The 20,351-nt window shown below is 41.9% G+C and overlaps 1 protein-coding gene across 1 annotated transcript in view; it reads right to left on the bottom strand.

The window, feature by feature from the left end:
* Positions 1-20,351, bottom strand: part of TMEM178B (transmembrane protein 178B) — a 353,447-nt gene that overhangs the window by 230,611 nt on the left and 102,485 nt on the right. The window lies entirely within an intron of this gene.

Raw genomic sequence — 20,351 nt, 5'->3', positions numbered from 1 at the left:
GTAAACATGGATGGAAGAACTAGTATAGTACTCCCTTTATTTTGTGGCTGAAATTTCCCATATTGGCTGCAGAAAATAGAGGTCTACGATGCCGCTTTGTTTGTTTTAATGGTGACATTATATACTCGTCTTCAGTCATTCCCCTCTCCCCACAATAATTTCCACTCTGTACTTCAATCTCCTAAGGTATCCCTCAATGAAAGGAATGCCCGTAGGAGTGTGGTTGCTTCCCATAAATGATGGCTTATGCTGGTTCAGGGATGTGAGGATGGTTGCAAAGCCAGAAGGGTTTCCTATAGCTCTTTCTCCAGCACCCTCCCTAACATTTGTTTCTTTAGAGCATCTTGCTAAGCAGTAAGGGTCTAAGTCACAGCCCACTGCAGTCAAGTTTCTATTTCTGTTGATGGGCTTTCAATCTGGTATTTAAGAAATAAGCAGATTATTTTCAGTTTGACTGGTCATGCACTGTCTTCTACAGGGAGCTAGCTCTTGATACATAGCAGATGATGGAAGTGTTTATGTATTAAAATACATAAAATGATACATTAAATATAATAAAAACAGCTATAAACTATATATACATAAAACAAATGAAAAAGTTGGCAGGTGATGTCAAGAGGCCTGCCTCCCAGTTCCAAAGGGTTAAATATGCTTTCATGCCTCTAGAAATGTAGGTTTTAAACTGCTTTAGGTCATAAAATATTACTTGGCACGAAATGAAACAACACACCATGAATTCACAGTGTGAGTATAGCATTATGCAACAAAATTATTAGTTACAACCCAGACTGTTAGCATCTTCCAAAGTTAGTGCAGCGCAAACATTGGAGGTCCTTATTGTTTGCTTTTCTTAAGTGTTCTTAGCATTCTGCCTTTGACAGCAATTAGATTAGACAAAGCCAAATATTATAGAGAAAAAGGCAAAATATTTACATATGTATCCGCCTGCCCTGACAGCGTGATGGGCTTCTGCGTGTGCCTGCACCATCTGGGCACCAAATGTACGCCCAGAATTAAAGTTTTGAATCAAGAATAGTATTTAAAAAAAGAAAGCTAGTGTAGAAAGAGCTAAAAAGAATTAAAATTGCAACCTTCTTGGTAATTAGCTTAACATCTCCTTGCTGCTTTAGAAAATTACTCTGCCTACTTTTGTTCAGCTACCTTCATGGATTGGAAGCTTTGGCACAAAGATGGAAAATCCTTATTTGTCAGGATTTAATCTTTAGGGTACTGGATACCTATTCAGAGACATGAATTTTCTCAAGGAACACAAATCCTGGAAAAATTAATTACTGGTACATTATTTAGTATTATTTTTAAGACAATACAACCATTACAAAAAGAGCAGGTACTGCAAAGCACTGACTTAAAGTGAGATGCAAAGCACTTTTAAGTCCTAATGCAATGAGAGGTGAGCATTCTCAGCATCTCATGAGGACTGCTCATCACCACGCAACAAGGGAGAAATTATGGCCTCAATTTAGGATGGAATTTAAACACATACTTAAATCCCAGTAGTTTTATGGAACTTCAGTACGGCTTTAAATGCTGTCCTGAATAGGGCATCGGGCTTTCCTGAACCAAGGCTTGTGCCAATTGTTTAATAATTGAAAGAGAGCATTTGTGGTAAAAACAAACACTCAAGAATGGTGAAGCAGGAAGGAACATGGTTCTCCTGGTGGGATCATCTGGGCATATTCTACCTAATCAATTCCCCACTATTACAGGTGTCTTAGGAATTGGCAGCTCCTTGGTCTTTTCTGTTTTCTGCCCATGGCACACAATAGTTTAGTCTTCTAGGGCATCTATACACATGCTCTGGGAGTGAGCACTTTAATCAGAGAGGCTTTGAGGGCCGCTCTACTTAAAGCGCCTGGAGCATCTCAAGTATCACCATCCCCACACTTCAAAATGGCAGTGGGGGCACTTTATCTAAAGTCTGTTTGGCAAGCATTAGAAAAAGTGCCCCTATCACCATTTTGAAGTGTGGGGACACTGATACATGAGATGCAGAGGCTAGCTGGAGCATGGTCATTATGCGATTGAGTAATTAATTAATTGATTAATGGATAATTAATTAATCAAGTAATCGAGTCTGTTTCAATGCACTGCAATTACAGCACTTCAGAGCAGCTGCTGCACTCATGTATAGGCACCCCTAAAGACTGAAATGCTTTGGTCTGACTCAAGGTATTAGGTTCAATCCAGGGGTACCTGGGTGAAATGTAATGCTTGAGATATACAGGAGGTCAGACAAGATGATCTGATGATCCCTTTGGTGTTTAAACCCCATGAAATTGTCCTTCTGTGGTCACTAAATTGAAGTCAGGCGATGTAGTTCAGTGTGTTTTAGAACAGCACTTGTTTAAGTTTGAAGCACTTGAATCATTTCAAGCAATAAGGAGTGGCCACTGGTGGAGCATGTTCCCTGCAGAAGAGATGTGACTGTCTTTGTCTTGTGGCTATTGCTGTCAGACCAGGATAGATGGGCTGTAATGGGAAATACTCCACTCTTCCATAAACTCCTCAATTTTAACCACATTGTACTATAGCCAGAGATGTAAACTCAGGCTCATGTTCTAAGATTGCCTACACATTGGAGTCACTACTGTAGTCAGTGGAAGAGTAATATTAAACAACTGGTGCCAGAAGAGAATCAGCACCTGAAAGTTTGGGAAAGGGCATCCCTTTGCCTAAGATCCTCCACAACCATAAACAAAAGGAGGACTAATTAATATTAAGTGTTTTATGGAAGAGACTGCTACTTCCCCTCCTTACAGAGAAGGGCTCACTCCTAGTAAAAAAGCAAAACAAAGCAAAACAAAAAAACCCTTACGTCTTCAGAGCCCTCCTACAGTGCCCTGGGAGAATGACATCAGTCACTACAGTCGGGGCCTAGAATTACTCCTGAAAAATCCCTGCACTCTTGAGGGTATGTACTTGTGGTCTCCCCTCTTTAGAGAAAACAAAAGAGAGAGTTAACCCCCTTTTTTTCCATTTGATCAGTGGGGTGTCTCTCCCCATGATTACACTGACACAAGAGATTAAATATTACTGAAACCATGGAGTTTTGCCTTTAGCACAGGTGACTGGGGCCTGGATTTGTGGAGAAGATCATAATGACATTATCTTGTTGATAGCCACTGTGAACAGCATGGCTGGCCACCATAAGGACTATGTGACTAAACAACTGTTACATCAGAGAAAAATACATTCATTTCTCCCCTTACAGAGAGGAATTTTCTGCTGGCATACATCCAAAGGAAGTCAGATGACCCTCTCATTCCTCAAGCAAAGGACAGTGCCAGGAAGGGGGCATGTGAAGGGCAAAGCCAGGCTGAAGGGATGGCAGGGCACAGCAAAGCTCTGTTCCTCTATGGCAGCACACATCATTTACAGCAGGTAGGCTGTTCTGATTGATGCCAGGGCTAGGTTGGTGTAGGCTCAGGCAGCTGTAACTCACTGCATCACAGTACTTCCTTCTGTAATAAGAAGAGCTGAGATACAGGATAAAATAGAACTCAAGGGCCTCAGAGGCATCAACACCCAATACAGTTATTACATTCAGTCTTATTCATGCCATGTTTCTCTTATCATTTCACTCACATGGTTCACTTCCACTCCCATCCTCCACAGAGCCTTGGTCCACCCTAACAGCTGATAGCTCCTTTTCGTCACCCAAGAGAACCACTATATGGCAGTGATACTCTTTGGCTTTCCTCACCCTCTCTTCCATTTCCAAAGTGCTTTTCCAATATTGTGGTCTTGGTTCAGGTGATCATTAGCCTGCATCCCCACCACATGGCCGGCATGCTGAGTGCTGCCCTTGCTGGCAGTCCTAGCAAGGATGGGCACAGGGAGTAACTAGTCTCTCACCCCATGAAGCAGGTAAATAAAAGGAGTGGGACCCATTAGTAAGGAAGCTGACAGCTTCTGCCCTTGTTATGCGGACCTATAGATTATTTTAGTTTCTAGGACTGCTAGGCTGGTACCCATTTTTTTTCTTTAAAAAAATGAAAATATTTTACATCATACACCTGTCCCAACATACAGTCTTCCCCTTTAGCCAGTCTGAGAAGTGTGAGAATGTTTGAAAACTTTATCAGACATTTGGTCACATTGGTTCTGATGATTTGGCCTCAAAAGTACTTAGGAGACTCTGATCTGCATAGTCAGGTTGACCGTTCTAGAGGCAGTTTCACAGATTCATGTGGTCTGACATCCTGCATAGCAGAGGCCATAACTAGCTGTCTGACAGTTGCATGACAGAAGGTTCTGCTTCAGAAAGCAACCTCCCAAGATGGCAAGAAAATGATGATGGTCGGTAGGAACAACAAAATGAATGTCAATTTGCAGTCACTGACCCAGATGTCATCTTTGTTATAGCTCAGATGAAGAAAGGTCAAGAGAGCCTTCAAGGGTGTTGTTTTATGGTGGTACTTACTGAATCCTCCTCATCCCAGCATAGCCTGGAGGATTGTCCAGTCTTCCCCACTGTCAGGACTGCATGTTATGGAAAGCATCTTTAAGAGTCAGGAAAGGGTTAATCTGGCACTCATCAATGGCTTCCTTGAATTATCAGAGGAACGCCTTGTTCCAACCTCCTTTCCCTGGGTTCTGATTTCAGACTGGGATCTGGCTTTCAGCCTCTGGTTCCTGATCCATTTGCTTTGCATGCTGCTATAGACCTTTGGTACCTGACTTTGGCTCAGTCAGTTTACTGAATTTGCCTCTTGGTCTCACTCATGGCATTGGAATCTCAGACTACTGGGCTCTGGTTTGTGTCCTCTGCCTGGCATTTGATGATATGCCAGGACCCTTAGCTCTAGCCACTCTGGTCAGCTTCCCTAACAGTACCCAACAGAAGCAGAAGTGAAGAAAAACAGGTTCAAAAGATAATAGCCCCCACTTCTGTATCTAAAGGAGAATTTAATTTTATTCATTGTAGGCTGCCAGCCACTTGGAGGCTGGGACCCCAAAAGGCATGAGTTTGGAGTCTTCCCACTTCCTCCCCTTCTTTGTTTTCCCTTTGTAGTTCTTTCCACTTTGCTTCCAAATAAACAGCATCACAGATCCACTAGTGTAGAGGAAATTTTTAAGATAGTGGTTGTCTGGGGACAGGAAGGAGACTCATAAACAACTAGTGAGGGGAACTAGGTATAGCCATACAGAGAGATTCAGAAGATAGATACAGTTCAAGGACATACAGAAAGTGTCAGAACTGCTTTTCACAGTCCTGTTTCTTAAGTACTGCACAAGCACAACTAGCAAAGAATGAATATTCCATCCATGATAGGAGAAGCAGCCAAGTATCAGACCAAGCTCTGAATTTGCATTGGAAAATGATGAGCTCACACTTTTTCTCAAGGGACCAGGAGAAGGGGCTGGCAGAGAAGCAGGAGCAAAGAGGACAGTTATGAAACACGTCTTTTATTTCAGCTATTAATAACTGTCCCCAGGCCACAGGGTGCTTGAGAGGGAAACATCCATTTACTTTTGTTAATCTTCATGTCCAGCTATTTACATGGTAGGGAGGTGGGGGAAACTGAAGAGGTTTAAAGGGCTGAAAATTATTTATGCCTACTTGTTTGGAGATGAAAATTAAATGATCAATAAAGAGTCACTGAGACAGCAATTGCTAGTAAAGATTCATTGATATTTCAACAGCTCAGTGAACCAAGCTAAATCTTAGCCTTTCCACCCAGAACAGGCTATGTATGCATGGTGGGGCCTTGTAAGCAGAATGAGGTGAGGCAGAGCCGGAGTTTGGCCTTGTTCTATCGCTTCTGACTATCAGATGGAAAGCCATGTTCACAGATTGATGGAGCCATCTCATTCCATGTAATTACAGGGTTGATTACAAGCTGTAGGCTTTTTACTGGCTCCTAAACATACAGACAGTCTCTGCTGATCTTGCAGAGCAGCCCTTCTGCATCTGCATACACCAAGTCCAATTCCTCTTGCATCTATGTTACTTCTATACCAGACTAAATCAACTGGTTCCGAAAAGAGTTACTCCAGATGCATTTCTCTAGTTTAAGGTACCACCAGGCAGACATGGGGTGGCTGGGAATGCTGGGCCAGGTCCTCATAACATAATACATATAGATCCACTGACATAACTGATTTACACTTAATGAGAATCTGGCCCACTGTGTGTAATGGAATTTCCCTGGAAATGTTTACTTTCTTCTGCTCCAAGATGTAAAACTGCCTTTCCCTGTAGTCTGTTCCTCCGTCTGCTGAGAAAGAGGGATTCACATTTCCCTCTTCATGTCTCCAGACTGCTAGTTTATGACAGCTCCACAAAGTACCATGCTGGCTATGTGCTTGGCAAATGTATCTGAGGTATTTCAGTCCAGTACTTTACCAGCAGGAGTCCCAACATGACAAAGGGATTAATTCAAATGCTCCACAGCCCACATTACAGAAGTACAATGTGCATTGTGTCTCAACTCATCTCCCAAAAGGTCACACTTACAGACTCAGCCTGATCTAGAGTCCCAGAGCAGTCTCTTTTATAAAGATCACTTTACTAAAAGAACATTCATGCAGACTGTGCCATATGTCTAGATAATGTTCACAAAGTTTACGTGTCGAATGAGTGTCCCTCACCCGACCTTTCTGAGGGTTTCAGAAATTCCACATGGGCTGATACCAGGAGGGAGGCAGCACCTGGAGTCATAAAAATGAAACTAAAGTGTTGTAGATAAATGTTTAGGCTAACTGCCTTCTTCAAAAATGGCCCATAGGCAAAATTCTTCTTCTCTTCTGAATTTTCTTTCACTCACATTCAGAATCATGCAGGAGGTGGGTTTGTTTGGATTAAATAATCAGGGAGTATAACAGCTTTAGTCTGAATCCCACAGTTTTTCACACATTTTAATAAAAGGTAACTGAGCCGCCACTGTACAAATGCATGCCATCCAAAAGAACGATTTTCCTGAAATAACCATAGCTAGTGACTAACACTAGGAAGAGGCAAAAGTAGAAAAATCCCAATTTGCAATTTTTTGGCCCAGTGTCAGCATTCAAGCCCGCTCAATTTTTTCCATACGTGGGAAGAGAATGGTGTTGACAAAGCAGGAAAATTTTGACTATTGGATGCTGCTTTGCCAATAAGCAATTCTTTCAAGTAACCTCCAAAATACATTTGAAACATTCTGGCTGCATCGACAAGACACTTACTATGCAGTAGCTTATTAGTACTGTACAATAGCATTGTGGGGCACAAACCATAATGTGATGCTACTGCCCAGAAGTAATGAGCTACTGCTCAGCAAGCATCACCAGGCAACCATGCAGGGATGCTACTGCGTAGTAACACCAGGTACTGCACAGCCATTTAGTACTTGGTTATGCAAGTACTAAATGACTTGTGTAGACACGGCCTCTTTGTAGGTAAGACAGACTGTTCCCATGCTGGACTCATTAGGTCTTTTAATGGTGCAGGCTTTGAAGAGTCTTTCTCTCTGAATTAAATTTGTTTTTTGGATGAACATGCTGTTGCCCAACACTCACCATGCTTTGCTTTGCCCCATCCTTCCCAGTTGTTTAACACAACTTTTGTGGCTGTGCTACTGTTAACAGGCATTCTCAGGACATCACTTTGTCAAGGAAGAGCCCAGACCTTCTGCTCACATGATAGAACCCTTCAGCTGTTAACTGTAACTGAGTGTGGGGCACTGGGCAGGATAATTTATAAATATGGAATAGAAAGTGCAAAATAACCTGATTGTACATCTCTTAGCCCATGAGCTGCCTGCTGGGCACCTCAGAGCTGTTGTGATGAACACTAGGAAAACAAATGTTGTCAGTGAGTAGAGATCATAAATAATAAAGGTGCCCCTTCTTCTTTTGTAAAGGGGCTAATTAGGAAGTAGGGGAAAGGCAAAGAATCTTAGCTTCATAGTTGACTGTGTCCTTTCCACACATTCACTTATCAGATTATTGCTATTTAGACTAGCACACAGTGGCCCAAATCAGAACTAAGGCCTCCCTATGCTAGGTGTTAAGCAAGCAAGTGGAAGGCTAGGCCCTTCCTTGAAGCATCTGTAACCAAAAGACAAACAAGATGCAAGATGATGGGTGAGGACAATGACGACTGGGAGAAAATCATGCGGTCACACCACAGATCCTAGGCTTCTTACAGTACAATTCGATAATTCTGAACCCCATGGACCATATAAAGAAAATCACCTGTCCCCAAGTACTTCTTGACTTAGAGCAGTGGCTCTCAACCTTTTTGGACTCGAGGCGCCCCTCACTGGACTCGAGGCAGCCCTCTATAACTTTCGTGAATTGAGTGGCATCCCATTTCAAAAACTGATTTATAGATTACAGTGCTCACTTTTTTGCAGAGGGACCTAGCAGTAAGGACCAGGGATAATCCAGGCAAGGAAGCGCCTGAGCCTGCATGTATCTATCATTTTATCTGCTTATCTCCTAACACCTTGCTTATCTCTTCACACCTCGAGGTAACCTTCAAAAGATCTGGCAACACCACAGGGTGCCATGTCACCCTGGTTGAGAATCATTTACCTAGAGACTGTGTTTGTTTGCTCATACACAGAAAGTGGGTCTTGAGGAGCAACTGGCAAGAGTAGAGGGTAGTGGATGTAGTTAAAAAAAAAAAGCAATTTTCCAACTACATCATTGGACTACCATGAGCCCTCATTTATTCTCTGAAGAATTTTGCAGTAGCATCATATGGCCTTGTGTCCAGACAATCTAGCTATGGATCATCCATCTTAGCAGGGCTGGGGTGGAGCAGGCACCAAGGTATATGGTTGATTGCCCAAAGGTCACAAGTTAGCAGAAGTACTCAGGGCATGGCCCTGTCAGATTCCAATGAACACTTTGTCACACAAGGACACAAAAAAGGGAAAGGCTCCCTCTTAGGTGGCTTTCAAGCACTTTGTTCTGGCTAAATTTGCACATGTATTATTCTTTCCGCACTCTAAGGCTGGACCCTCCATTCTGCCATGAGAACTTGGTATAGAGCAAGCAGTACAAAAAGGTGACAGTTGAAAATAATCAATGGAACATTCAGGGGAATAGAAACATGGAAGAGGCAGTTCCTCTACTTCTGCACAGCAGAAACAGAGGAAGAGGACATCTTCCAATCGTATAACATCAGCTTGGGATGAAAGTGAGAGCAACCTGCACCAGGGCAGGGCAACTGGGAATCAAGAGGTTGTAATCAGTTTCAGAGGACATGGCTCTCTACCATAGCTGACCATGCTCAGATGCAGGGGAGAATCCAAACATTTATTCTTTGTAGAATATATGCAGAAAAGTATTGTACAAATTTCAGCGTGCCAGTCTAAATGAACTGGTCAGCAGAAGGCAGCCCAGGTAACATGATTAGGTAGCAAAACTGAAAGCACAGGAAAAAAAACAAGCAGCTACAATAACATCTACAGCTTATTTAAGGCTGCCAAAATGGTGAAAAAAAAGTAGTCATATAATACTAAAAAAAGAAAAAAATTACTCTAGTCTAGACTAAAAGAGCCGATATACATTTAAATGGATTGAGTCCGTTATTAAGAGATAAGAACTTTCTCATACAGGAGGCACCTACTGAAGGGTTAGTGCAGTCTTGAGAGTGCTGTTGTGCAGTACAACATTCCCTCAGCTGTAGAACAGACTCATGTAATTTGTATGAGTAACCTACCTCTTGTCATATCCCCTTGTCTGCACTGTCAAATCCTATCAGAGGGTCGCTGTGCAAAAACCATCTCCCACTCACTCCGACATAAAAGACATTTTCTGGCCAGAGCAAGATAAACTGAGAGCATTTCTGCTGCCTGCCAGGCAGGGTTCATAAGTTGAAAGAGAATTTTGAAGATAGCCAGTAGCCATTAAGTGGGTTAGAATAAATTTATTTGTGGCAATAACAAGTGTTATCCAAAAGGCATGTATGTATCCAAACTATAGGAGCAGCTATAGTTCTGTTGCTCTTTCGCCACCACCCATGCACTTAAAGGGCTGACTGTACACTAACTCAGCTGTTTTATTATACCTCATAACACAGTCAGCCATAACTGTATTCAAGAACTGACTTGAACCTTGCCTTGCTGGGAGTCATCCTTAGTACCTGTACATGAATGTGGAGGCTGCTCTGCCAGCACGTTGGAGTAGACTTGATTAAGTGACCACCATAGCGTCTCATGTATCACCATTCCCGTGCTTCAAAATGGTGACTTGTTCAATGAAGGATGTGAGAGGTTGCTGTAGTGCAGCAATTACCATGCTGGAGCAGACTCAATTAATGATACGCGAGACATTGTGGCGCTTTAATTAGAGCCGCTCTCGGAGCACCCCACCACCACCATCCCCATCCCTGGAGCACGTGTAAAAGTGCCCCCTTTGTCTGAATGGCCTGAGATGAGAAGAGGAGGTTAGCAGCCAATCCTGCCTTTGTGGTAGTCAGCCACAGGGCATAGAAATGAACTCCCTTCACAATCCATATTTTTAATCAATGTTTTTACACTTGATAAGGACAGACTAGGGAGTTTGACTTTTACTTTATGGTCATTGTTAGCTCAATATTTATTACCTCCACCCTTAGCAGTAACCGTAGTAAATATTTACATTATGGTAATATCCAGGGCCAATTCTATACTACCTATTAGGCACCTCACTTAGATATCTAAGTGTCCAATCAGGCTTCTACTGCACCGTGCTCAAATCTATGAGAAACATTAATGCATCTATTTTTGTTATAGGTCTTCATGTTAGCCCTAAGATGAAGTCTCAAAAAGCAAGGTAGAGACGAACGCATCTACCTTTTCCAGTGAAGGCTTTTCAGGGACTTGAACAGGCTGGTATAGGACCATCCCTGGACACTTAGATGCATAAGTGCCATTCAGATGCCTAAAAGATGGAATAAGATCTTCCCCCCAAAGTCCCAAACAGGTACTGACTAGGAATGACGTTCCATTGCACAGGGTACTATATGAACAGAAAAGAGAGGATCCCCACCTTTGGGGCCTTCCATTATTCCTTTTTTGGGCTGTATTCCTCCCTAGACCATCTAATTTCATTTAAACTGTGAAAGGATACAGAGTTCTTTCATTGTAAGGGTTGGTTTTAGAAATGATCTAAATTGCATTGTACTTCAGCACCCCAGGAACTTGTGGAGTAGTATCCTATCACTACAATTAATTTTAAATCCTAAAATCATTGCATTATATTTTATCTCGGACTATTAATTTTATCCTGTTTAAAAACCTATTCTTGTTACTAATTCATAAACACAGGGTATTGTCATGGCATTTTTTGTGTGAAGAATCAAAGGCATCCTACAAAGGCAGATAGATGTCATTACCTTGTCTTGGGTAACGATGATGCCAGTGGCAAAAGTCTAGTCTTCTGATTCTTAGTCCCATTTACTACCCTATAAATAGCATAGCCCCCGCTACTAATGGCAGGATGTTTTCTGAGATGCAGACACTAACCCTTCATTTAAGTAACTGCAAGTACGGGTGAACAAATCTCTTTATAGTTTTTTTCTGTAACTACTTCACAACAGTTAAGGTCTTAGCTGCTTGAATAGTAGACAATCCCTGCTTAGCAATAGACTAAGCAAAGTACTGCAATTTTGTATGATAAGAATCTCTTACGCTGTCTATGAATGTCATAAATCTAAAGTTGGTTAGATAATGGACCTCACAGATAATAACCTATCCTTTAAATTTCTTCCCTCCCACTTTGACAATATCTATGTTTGGCTTCTTAGAGGCTCAAAAGAGATGGTGCTTCATCTCACTGAATACAAGGTCAGCTGAAGATCAGGAAGGATGCATAACACATCTGTAATGGGCCATGTCTGATGGAGGGTGTGGTGTGAGTGTCACAGGGTACTAAGGTGTGCCTGCTCCTTGAAAGCAGGCCGCCTAGAAAGAGGGCCCTAGGAGCCAGGCAGAATCCCCCAAAAGTGCAGGCTGCTATGATAGCAGACTAATGAGGGAATTAGCCTGTACCTGTACCTGGTCAGCTGACCAGAAGGTAGGGCCCTGGGCACATATAAGCCCCAGGGCTGAGACTGGAGGTAGTTAGTGCTCTGGCAGCAACCAGGGAGAAGGAGCTCTTACAGGAGCGCTATTCAGAGATGCTTGTTTGCCATTGCATTGCTGGTAAGACTGAGGGGCTCTAGGAGCTCCTAAAATATCTGGGGCTAGGGGACACATATTGTTGAGGGAGAAGCTTGCCCCATAAAGGGGCAGAGTGTAACCTCCAATGTTATTGTTGTTGTTATGTTATAGCCCAGGGGCTTGTATTTACCTTGTTAACTGTTTAATCTGGTGTACTGGGCTGAAGCTATTGGGGAGGAGGAGACCTCACTGGGGGCACACTACAGTGCGGAGAGCCCAGTGCCAGGGAGAGTGTGCAGACAGGGCTGTGGAGGGACAACATTTGACTATCACCTGTGAGGCATGGGGTGTGGTAAAGGGGTGGCTTTGGAGCCATGCGTCTAGCCCATAAGGCTTGGGGTGTCTCGGGAGGCACTTAGAGTGGGACCCAGCAAGGGGTCTAAGAATACACACAGTTTAGTAGAGTCCACCAGAACTGTGACTGCATAGCAACTTGATGGCAGCCTCCCTATCTGCTATCTATTATCTTAACCAACAAGATGTGGCAGGAAGATTAGAATGTGCCTGCAGGATGAAGCAGTCACAGGGCCCTAGGGGCATCACGACCATCTCTAGGGACCCCCACCCTGTGGGAGTGATCAAGATAAGTCAATTTAATAAAATAAGCCACTCCTTGAAAAAAATCACAAAAACCCCCCACACTGTTGGCCTAACTCCCCAATTCCCTAGGGTTTTGTATTACAAGGCTTCATGACAAGAACTGTGACAGGAATCATAGTACAGAAAGCCAGAGAGACAGCTGTTTGTTGATCTTGTCCAGATATTTCAGCCATCAGGGAAAGGACCAGCTGCAGAACTGGGAAGGGACTAATGCACTACAAGTCTAACAAACAAACTTTGTTCAAATCATCCAATAAAAAATATTTTTAAACATGGCAAACAGCACAGCCTAAAAGGATAAATTGGGCAACAGATTATTACAGCAATTACACAGCTGAGATGCAAATTTTTAGCCTCAGTCCAGAGCGTTTTCACACTGAAAGGGGCAGGGGAGGGAATATTCGTCCCACATCTCGAGGAAAAACCACAAGAGAAGTAGAGGATGACAAGGTGCCATGTCCTAGTGTTTAGTAGTCTGTGTGGCCATGCTAGAAACCAAGGTTTCATTTCTGGCACTGAGGTCAAGAGGGCAGTGATGACCTCACTAGACATTTATGATGAACATAGATATACTTAAAAATAGTATCATCCAACCTAGCAAAGGTACAAGGACAGGGTTCACAGTACTAACCCTTGAGGATGGAAAGGCATACAACGGGAGTATACAAAACAAAACAGATACCTACTTAAAGCTCTGTGGAAGAAGAAAAGTGGGGAGTGAAACAGAAGAAGGTGTTGGGTGGGGTAAGGCTCAGATTTCAAAGGTGTATATTTATTGATATATTATATTCTTGTAATATGACTACAGCTCACTGGTTAAATGCAGCTGGCTTCTGTTTCCTGGACTTATGGATGAGGCACTGTTTTCTTCCTGAAAAATGCCTTTCTCCCCCACCCATTAGCCAATAGCCATTTGATGCCAGCACTGTGGCTCCATGGTTCAGCCAGAATATTCTAACCTGGGGCTGACAAAAAGAAATTAAACTGAACATGCCTGAGTGTGACCAAATCCATGGTACAGAAAAATAAGAAACCCTCTCTGCCAAGAACATGCACAGAGTGCGAGTCTGCAGATCAGCCCTTTGTAATTTATTACATTAAAGAAAAGACTTATCAGCAATATAAAATCCCCCTGGTTTGATAATGACTTTTCCAATATTAATGAGTGAGCAAGTAGGGCAGGAAAGGAAAATCCCTTGGTACCTAGAAACCAAAGAGATTTCCAGGTAGGATTTTCTACCCTCCAGCAAGTGTCTCTTCTTTCCCGAAGACAAAAGATGGGAGATGGAGTCAGGGAGACATCAGCAAGCATTTGTCCCTACAGAGTCATCTAACATACTAGTCAGCTGCCTATGGAATTTCATGTTAATTAGCTACATGAAGACAAAGGACTGAAATATACCTGAAATAAGGGGACCCTGAAAGCTTTGTTTGTCATGTTGGCTTGCAAAGTTTGTATTATGCATCTTTTGCCACCATTTTTTATATCAAAACGTACAGCTGTCTAGTGGTTCAAACCAAGATAAAGATCTTTTGTTCTACCTTCAGATCTAGTGCATATTTGATGGGGTTTATATTATTATTATTATTATTTTTCTGAATTGTGTTGGTGTCTAATAGCTATAGGCAACAACCTGGACCCCACTGTGCTGTGTGCTATATAAACACAGTGCCTATTGGAAATAGCTTCAATTTAAGAGTAGGCCTATATGGTAATAGTGGTATGTCAGAGAAGCACCATCCCTGTGCATGCCCCACCCACTGGTTCCTGTAAGCATGCTCCAAGCCAGGAAGCATGCTGGTGCAGCCACCTCAGGTCACCCCCAGAAGCTGCCCACAGACAAGCTGCAGGAGACTGAGCTCTTGCTAAAAGTAACACAGCATACTCCAGTGAAGATGCTTCAGGGTATCTCTGGATTTGGAGCCTGCCTATGAAAGAGCTGTGCTCAGGAATGGCCAGGTTGGAACACATCACCACCATGATGTGGACATGACTTAAGAACGGGAAAAAAAATCTTTCTGTTTTGATTACCCCATCTATAAAATAATGTAAAATAATGATATCCGCTTTAGGGATTCTCTGAAATCTGTGGAAGAAAGTGTCTGAACCCGCAACTAGATATTAATATTCAAATTCGGAGGGACTTTGAACAGCTTCCCTGGGCTCAACCTTGTCTACAGTCTCTTACTAGTCCAAGGGAGAAGTTTGGGTTTATGAATGCTGGCACTCCCATGATTTCATCTCATTTTCAACCCAATTTTCTTTTATGGTAACATGAAAGGCTCTGTGGATGTGGGGTAAACAATAGGTGTGAGATATCTTGACTTTAGCCAGACTTTTGATACTGTCTGCCATGACATTCTCATCAACAACCTAAGCAAATACAGACTAGAAGAAAGTACTGTAAGGTGGATACTTGATTGTTTGGATCATTATGCTCAACAAGTAGTCAATGGCTTGATGCCTAAAAGGAAGGGGACATCAAGTGGGGTTCCCCAGGGGCCTATCATGGGTTTGGTATTCTCCAATATTTTAATTAATAAAATTATGAAAATGAGTGTGTACTTAGCAAATTTGAAGATGACATCAAGTTGGGTAGAGTTGCAAACACTCCACAGGGTACAGCTAGGATCCAAAATGACCTGAATAGACTGAAAAAATGGTCCATAATAAGCTAAATAAAATTCAACAAGGGTACATGCCAAGTCCTTCACATGGAATGGAGTTATTCCATGAACAAGTACAGAGTGGAGAGTGGCTAGGCTGTAGTACTTCAGAGACAGGCCTGGAGGTCATAGTGGATACAAAGCTGAATATGAGCTAATAGTGTGCTCTTGTTTTTAAAAAAGCCAACAACATACTGAGTTGTATTAACAGACTCGTTGTTTGTAAATCAAGGGAAGTGATTCTTCCACTTTTTGGCACTGGTAAGGCCTCACCTAAAATATACTGTGCCCAGTTTTGGGCACCACACTTCAAGAAGGATGTGGGCAGATTAAAAAGTTCCATCTCAAAGAATCAGATTAAAAAAGGTCCATCATCAAAAATGATTAGAGGCCTGGGAAGCATGTCTTCTGAGAAAAGGCTGAAAGAGCTAGGGTTACTTAGTCTGGGAGAAGAGAAGGTGGAGGGGGGATTTGATAACAGTCATCAAATACCTGATGGGTAATTACAGAGAAGATGAGATGGGTTTTTGTCTGTGGCTGTAGGGAACAAGACTAGAAACAACAGATTCAAGCAGCAGCAGAAATTTAGGTTGGAGATTGGGAGGAGCTTTCTGAGTATTAGGGTGGTCAAACATTGGAACAGAGTACCTAGAGAAATTGTGGAAGCTGCATCCCTGGATATTTCAAGAACAGGTTAGCAGACACTTGGCTGGAATGGTTTAGTCAGGGATGATCCTGCCTTGATCATGGGACTGGACTAGATGACCTCATGAGGTCCCTCCCTTACAACCCTACTTTCCTATGATACTAGATTTTTTATACTGGTATATTTTTATACTTCTGAAAGGAGACAAGGGAGAATGGTCTAGTTTCTGAAGCATAGTACTAGGGGGCTGTGGAAAAATAGTTATGTGCTTGTGTAATTAAGGCTTGTATCAAAAGTATACTGCACATGGGAGCTGAACAGGCAACCATAATTTTGGCATTTTTATTACATCTGAGTAATTGCCTCTGTTTTTTGATTATTAGAGAATATAACTGAACTTTTGACCTCTCCTTTACCCCTAATCCCATGCTAGAAGAAAGTCCAATAAAATCAGTAAAGGTGCTTTCTGTAAATTACTCATCATGTCTGATTGCAGTGGTACAGCATGTTAAGTGTTTCAGCACTAGACAGCTCCGAGGCAGATTATCACTGGAACTCCAAACACTTAATAGGCTTGCTATAAAGCTAGTCAGATTTTGTATGTTTCTCTCCTGACTGCTACTTTGCACTCCAGAAAGGGCTGAATTTGAGTGGTGCTGTGTGGTCCTTTTTCTGGACCAAAATGATGCCATTGTTGACTATGCAGAAAAAGGAGCAGATTGTTATCACTATGAATGATGACATTTTATAGGGAGATAATAATAAACTGGTGGCTTCTTTTCTGACTTCCACCACTTGGCCAGAGGCCTACTGAACAAAAAGGAGGTATTGAAAAGGGGAGGGAGGGGTGTACACTTTAAAACCCTGTCAGACTGAAGTAACTTAAAATAGGGAGGGATGGAGATGTTTCTGCTGGAAGATCAGCCAGAAGGATCCACAGAAAAGGACGAAGAAAATGAGGAAGAAAATCCATATAAAATGAGGACTTGCATCCTGGAGGGTCAATGGTGGGCCAGGATGGCCTGTCATGCATGAAGATCCTGAGAGCAAAAGAAGTATGAGCACTCTACCATATCCTGTCAGACAGTCCCAACTCCTCTTTGCCAAGGATTATATGATGTGAGAAAGCATGACTTGTTATGAAACTGTGAGGTTAAAGCCATAAACGTCACCCTCCTCCACTGCTTGCACCCTCCCTTTCTATTCCTAAAATAGACCCTCTCTGCACTACATACTGCTGTCACGAACCAGGCAGCAGGAGCAATGTATTCTTAGGACTCCAGGAGGCATGGAGGCAGAGAACATATCTTCCCCTCACCCTGAAAGAGATAACTTAGTCTGGATGGCACCTTTTAGCATGAACCCTCACAGGGCAGCTATAAAATAAATCAGCAATGAAAATCTTTATGTCTAAACTTTTAAAAACAAATAATCTAAGCTCTAAATTATCATTAAAATTAACTCCCATCCAAGTTCTGCCAGTGCTGCTGAACTAATGTTTTTTGCAGAAAGCTGAGCAGATTATTTTACGAGCGAGATGAATCTACCTTGACTATTGTGCTGTCTGCTTCATCTGGAGATCAGAGGGTGTTGTTTAAAGTAGACAGAAAGAAGCAACACTCTTAGGTTTCCTTTTCTCCTCTTTTCTTTGTTCCCTCCCTTTCTCTTTCCCCTCATTTTCAGTACTCAGGTACTATTATTACAAGTGTTCTTCTCAAGCAAAACAATTTCATTATTCCCAGACAACCATAAACCAAAAGATTCACCCTACAAAAATTAAAGCTCTGAGCAGGATAGTTCATAGGTTGTAGACAACTAAAGCATTGCATTACAAAGCCACCACACTAACCCTGGCCGAGTAATGTTCAGGGGAGTGGATACAGCTTGTCCTGGTTTCTTTCCCTATGGCGCTTTGGAAGGAAGTCAAATCTCAGTTCAAGGTGGCTGCCTGTCTGTTTCTTTCATAGATTTATGAACTGTGCTATCAGGTTACGAAAATTTTGTGTCCCCTTTTTTTTCTTAGCCCCTTCCCTTGCTTAAATATCAATTGTTGTGATATTTGTTAGATATCTAATCCTGCCTTGGCTTAAGAGCTACTTAGGGATTCTGATACATGCTAGTAAGCTGCAACTGGAAGCTATGAGGCAGTGAGCTGGTGGCAGCAAGAGTGAATAAGCAATAGGGGTAGAAATTATATATACTTTTTAATTATACAGGATACACAAGATGCGCACACAAATTCTCTCTCTCAGTGATCCAGAGAAAGTCACAAAGAAGTATCTTCTGCTTGGAGTTTGCAAAGACTCGGGTAGGTATTTGAGAAACAGGTTAGTGTTTTGCTGTATTATTTAGGAACTATTCTGACCTCCTAGCTTATGACCATATCTCTTATGCCTGTTTTTCTGTGTATCTTTTTTTTTATATGAATGTCCTGCAGGTTAAATTTAGCTCTCCATTGGCTGCTTAGGAGATCAGAGTTCACAACGATGGGCATAATGGATTAGAACCTAAATGGTTTAACACAGAATTTGATTCTCCTTTGTCTCTCATTTCATTACGTCTTTTACATGAGTGGACAGTGAATGCAAGATGGTTATGAAAATATAACCAGTCAGAATGCTAGTATTAAGCACCCAGTCTATACTTACTTTGCACTGTTGCAAATGCTGACACAAGGTGCAGATCAGTGTAGAACCAGGCCCTTAATCTTTTGAGAAGGATGGTGTCTGTTCACTCAGGGCTTGTCTACATAGGATTTCAAAATTAGATAAATTGTTCCAGTCTACATTCCACTTCCCTTAACTACAGAGCATATATATCAGGTCATCAAGCTGTTATAGCTGTGCGCAAAAAAAAAAAAAAAACCAGAGCAGCAAGGCCACAGAAGCAGAATGTGCATTGCTACCTAGGCTAGGTTTGAATTAACATTTTGTGTTTCAGAATGCAGATTTTTAATAGGGTATAAACAGATGCATCTCCTGCCACATACAGGGGAAACAAAAGTTCACGAGATTTTTTTTCCCACCACCATGAACATTTATGTAACACAAAGGAAATAAGCCTCTTTATGCAAAATGTACACTCTACAACAGTGGTTTTCAACCTGTGATCTGTGGACCCCTGAAGATCTATAGAGTATGTGTGTGGGATCTGCGAAAGATGACTACAATCAATCAAAAGTATGTGAATATCCATGCTTACAATTCAAAGGGGCCATTACCTCCATTTGAAATTTTTTAGGGGTCCACAAATTAATAAAGGTTGAAAACCACTTCTCTACATTTTTTGCTACAGAGAAATACCTACCCCCAGCAGCTGCAATGAAACAACTTTCCTCCAGCTATACGTATTCTACAAAATACTTGGTAGAGGTAAATCGTAAATAGCAGCAAACACACAAAGAAGCTGAGTGGGAGAAGGGTCTGTTCTCCGCTGGGCTTTGAAGTGAGATGAAATGTCAAAGAGACAAAAAGGCACAGGTAAAAGTAATTTCAGATGGCAAGAGTAGCAGGGGAGACTTTTAACACCAGTCATGGCTACAGCATGGAGAGTGAAAGGATACAGAGAAAGTCAGTGTTAAACGAAACACAGATCTGAAGAGTAGAGAAAGTAGGAAGTGCTTGGATTTCTTGGAAATTGGGGAAGAAGCATTGAGAAGCCATTCAAGGCTCGAGGCTCTTCCACAAGCTTTGTATTTCGGACTACATGATACTGGGAGATGAAACCAAGAATTCATTTCAGATCTTCTGATATTATCATTTTTAGCTTCTATTTCACTCCATTCAGCCTCTCTAACTCATTCCATGGAAGAGCCATCTGGGAAGAGTTACACACTTTCCTCTATGTGACAATGGAATTGTGCTGTTTCACTGAGACAGCACAAAGGGACTCTTTAATCAGTGTTTATTCCTGAAGGGTGAAAAATGCGTCTGAAATTACTTTGCCTGGTAATGAAGTGTATCTCCTTTCATTTGACTGTAGATGTGGAACACTGATTCCTGTTTCACATATTTGCATTAATTTAATACATTGATTTTTATAATGAATTTGTTATTCATCATGGTGAAAGCTAGATAAAATAATACCACAAGAGGGGCAGAAGCAAATGTCGACATTAAATGAGATTGAGATTTCCCTTCAAATGGGCACAATTAAATTAGCCAAGGTGGGGGATCAGAGAACAATAATAGAAACAGAAGACATGGAGGATCTGAACTCGCTGGTAGGATGATAAATCAAAAAAGGATTACTCAGCTGGACACAGTGTTGAATGGCTGAAC

Source organism: Crocodylus siamensis, chromosome 4, assembly GCF_052110815.1.
Source record: "Crocodylus siamensis isolate JL-2025a chromosome 4, ASM5211081v1, whole genome shotgun sequence".
Classification (NCBI taxonomy): Eukaryota; Metazoa; Chordata; order Crocodylia; family Crocodylidae; genus Crocodylus; species Crocodylus siamensis.
Note: the sequence above shows the minus strand (reverse complement) of the source record. Positions and strands in the feature narration are given on the sequence as shown.